General features: G+C 35.6%; 1 protein-coding gene across 2 annotated transcripts in view; it reads right to left on the bottom strand.

Annotated features, from left to right (window-relative positions):
- Window positions 1–3,989, bottom strand: part of LOC106867452 (TWiK family of potassium channels protein 18) — a 156,640-nt gene extending 152,651 nt beyond the window's left edge. The window contains exon 1 of one of the 2 annotated variants that reach the window (XM_089362656.1): window positions 3,660–3,989. The gene's annotated coding sequence lies outside the window, so the exon portion shown is untranslated. The remainder of the gene's footprint in view (window positions 1–3,659) is intronic. The other variant, XM_089362657.1, reaches the window with a different exon arrangement.
- Between the last annotated feature and the right edge of the window lie 274 nt (window positions 3,990–4,263).

Below are 4,263 nucleotides of genomic sequence, written 5' to 3'. Positions count from 1 at the left end.
TGTACCCAGCTGCCTAAATATTCAGAGACGCTGTACACAAATTTTTATACCTATGTTCGGTTATTTTATATGCATTCAAATTTGATCCATAATGTTAATTTGCAAATATTACATAAATATGGCATTTTATACACTAGATAAACACGTATATACATACTTAGATATATTCATACATTCGCATCTATAAACATCTATACATACATATATACGTGTTTGCACGCATTCCTAGGTAAATATTCATACATACATACACACATACATACATACATACGTACATACAAACATACATACGTACGTACAAACATACTTACATACATACATACTTATATGTATACAAGGCATGGATGCATATGTAGACACATATATAGATATATACAATTGCATACAGTATATAAAAACACATATAGATATATGAATACATATATGAACATATGTGCCTAGAAATACTTACATAGAAGTGTATACCTTAATCTCTTCGATCTTGTTTCTGCATTAGAAACTGGCTCTATTGTCGTTGGTGAGAAGTTTTAGAAATTAGACCAGAAAAACATAAATACGTATGCACATATGTATCTATATTCATATATATATATATATATATATATATATATATATATATATATATATATATATATATATATAAACACACTCTTTCATATACACACACATACATACATGCATATACTTATACATACATACATACATACATACATGTATAAACATATATACAGTCATACATATATACACATACACTCATATATACACACATACATACGCGCCTATACACACACACATACATATATGTATGTGTGTGTGTGTGTTTGTGTCTGTGTGTGTGTTTGTGTTTGTGTGCGTGTGTGTGTGCATTTGTGTGCGTGACATTAGTGACGTCATTCTTATATGGAATCGAAACCAAACTGAAGAACTAGAGTCTCTGAGACAAATAGGGAGAGACTCTCCGGCTAGAAACAGCAGCTAAGCCAGACGTGACATCTTTACAAAAGAAAGATCGCAAATCTGAAAAAACACGATGGGATGGCCTTGGCTGGCACGCCTTTGATAATTAGCCCACACACCAATACGTCGAGGTCACCGACAATATTTCCGCAACAACACTGCGCTTTCTCCCTACCTTTACACATAAACAAGCGCACGCATACACTCCACCACGCACACATAACCACACATACATGCATGTATATATATACATACATACATACATACATGCATGCATGTGTGCGCGTGTATAGACGCGCTCGCTCGCGCGCACACACATATTTATACACACCCACCCACATATAATGTATGTATAAATGCATATATGTACGTATGTATAAATGTATACATGTACGTGTGTATGTATACATGGGTATATAACATATATATAAATATATATATATATATATATATATATATATATATATATATGCACATATATGTACATATATGTACATATATGTATATATATATATATATATATATATATATATATATATATATATATATATATATATATAAAGGCAGTCAGGTATGAGTTGGGGGATATTTGCCTGCTATTTCTCTTCTCTTTATTTTGGCACTATGGCCACTTGGCTGCTATTTCTCGTCGACTACTTGCGAGCTGACATGTAGTACATATATTGTTTATGTAGATAGGTCCAAGGACGAGACGGAGCCTAGAGCTTCTACATGGTCACTAGAGTTTCTAAAAATAGCAAATAAATCACCCAGAAAGAATCACTCTCAGCTTATAGATAATGGGAAAACATTGGATGAAATATATATATAGTATGTCTGGAAAGGAAATATAGACCGTATGATCTCGGCTGGTGTGTTAGATCAGGGTTGACCTACGGTGAAATAACAAAATCAAGATTAGTGATGACATGCAAATGTAGGAGTGGGGATGATGATGTTGTTGTTGTTGTTGTTGATGATGATGATGATGATGATGATGATGATGGTGATATTGTTCTCAACGACACAGCGCCAAGTGATAATTCAATAACACGCAGACACACGCATATATACACTCATACACAGACATATATATATTCATATAATATATGTGTTTATGTGTAGAAAGATACTTATCAGGTATATGTACATAACAACGTATAATATGTTATATATGTATGTAAATATACATATATATATATATATATATATATATATATATATGATATATGTTTACACGTAAAATATTAGTTTCAGTTTTTGGTATTTCGCCAGCAATTTGGGGTGGGGGGAGTAAGCCGATTACATCTACCTAAGGGTTAACCCAGGGTTCAACTGCTACTTATTTTATTGACTCCCTAGGGATGAAAGGCAAAGTAGACCTCAGCGATATTTGAACTCAGAACGTAAAGACGGACGAAATGCCGCTAAGTATGTTGCTCGACATGTTAACCATTCTGCCGACTCGCCGCACTAAATATTGGTTTTGAATGTTGGCACAAGGCCAGCGATTTCGTGGAAGGAGGTAAGCCGAATACATGGACCCCAATGTTCAACTGGTACTTATTTTATCAACCGGCAAAGGATGAAAGCAAAGTCAACCACGACTATATTCGAACTCAAAATATAAAGACGGATGAAATCCGGCAAAGCATTTTGACCGGCGTGCTAACGATTCTGCCATCTCGCCACCTTAGTTTACACATTCAGCATTGAGATGCATTAATATACATATAATACATACAAAGGTATACATATGCATGTGTCCGTGTGCGTGCGTGTGTGTATGTGAATGCATATATTTATGTATGTATGTATGTATGTAACTATGGATGGTTGGATGGATGGATGGATGAATGGATGGATGGGAGGATGCATGTGTGTACGCATGTATCTTGCTGCATCATCCGGATACACAGGCCTTCTATGAATGATCTCACAACACAGTTTCATGAGTTGACTGGAGTTTCGTAATATACATTTTCCATTAAACTCGATGATGCTTTGCAATCCATGGAAGCCCATTATATATATAGAGAGTGAGAAAGAGTATTATGTATATATACATACGTACATGCATACACACACACACACACGTAATATATATATAGAGAGAGTATAGAGGTGTATAACACAAACAGCCCCCTTAACAGCTCCCTATTTACTACAGTTTAGATGCAGACTTTGAGATCGACCTTAAGCGAAAAGTATTTTGAAGGAATTGAGTATATATGGTGTCAACTGTCACAACTCATGCACAAATCCACGCATATACACGCACACACACATACACCTTGTCCTACACTCACCTGCACAACGTAAATGGTTTGTTGGACCGACAACATTTATAGTAAAAGTCCCATCTACAAACAGAGATCCCCTTCCCTTCTTCATGCCCCAAAACAATTCGATACGTAAAGACCGGCAAATTTATTTGAAGTGTCAAATATTAGAAGCAAAGAGATAAATAGTAGAACAAATATATACACAAGCATAGCATTTATAGAGTAAACACAGCAGACACACAGACGCACACACACACACACACATATGCACGAACACACATAGACAAATTATTGATTACATGTGTAGGGATAGATAGGTATAAAAAGATAGATAGATAGAAAGATAGATAGATAGATAGATAGATAGATAGATAGATAGATAGATAGATAGATAGATAGATAGATAGATAAGCTTACCGGTCAGTACATGATTGTCCAGTGTCCGGCCTTGTGTCTTATAAAAATCTCCTCTATTCGATTAGGTATTCTCTGATTAAGCTGTAGTTGCTTAACTAAACGAAACCTCCACTTGTAAAACTAAACGAAACCCCCACTTGCAAGTTCGGTCGGCTGCCGAGGTTTTGCGCAAGAGAGAGAGATAGACAAGGTAGATTGAGAGAGGGGTGAGAGTAGTAGTATAGAGGAAGCGCAACGAGTGAGAGGAAGGAAGGTGAAGAAGGAAAAAATGAGGGAGAGAAAAAGTGAGAAATACTGTAAGTGAGAGTAGGAGGTTAAAAGAAAAGTAGCAGAGAGAGAGAGAGAGAGAGAAGAGAGAGAAAGGGTGAGAGAGGGAGGGAAGGAAAGGAAGAGAGAGTGAGAGAGAGAGAGAGAGAGAGAGAGAGAGAGAGAGAGAGAGAGAGAGAGAGAGAGAGAGAGAGAGAGAGAGAGAGAGAGAGCTAGCTAAATAAAAAATAATGATAATAATAATAATGAAACTGCGAAATATAGATTGAGAGAAAAGTAGAGAGAAATGGAAGAATTTACGAAAGTAAAAATTAAAAAAACGAGTATTGACATAGAG

Source organism: Octopus bimaculoides, chromosome 14 (assembly GCF_046866305.1).
Source record: "Octopus bimaculoides isolate indiv1 chromosome 14, ASM4686630v1, whole genome shotgun sequence".
Taxonomy (NCBI): domain Eukaryota; kingdom Metazoa; phylum Mollusca; class Cephalopoda; order Octopoda; family Octopodidae; genus Octopus; species Octopus bimaculoides.
The sequence above is the reverse complement of the archived record's forward strand: the minus strand, read 5'-3'. Positions and strand labels throughout refer to the sequence as shown.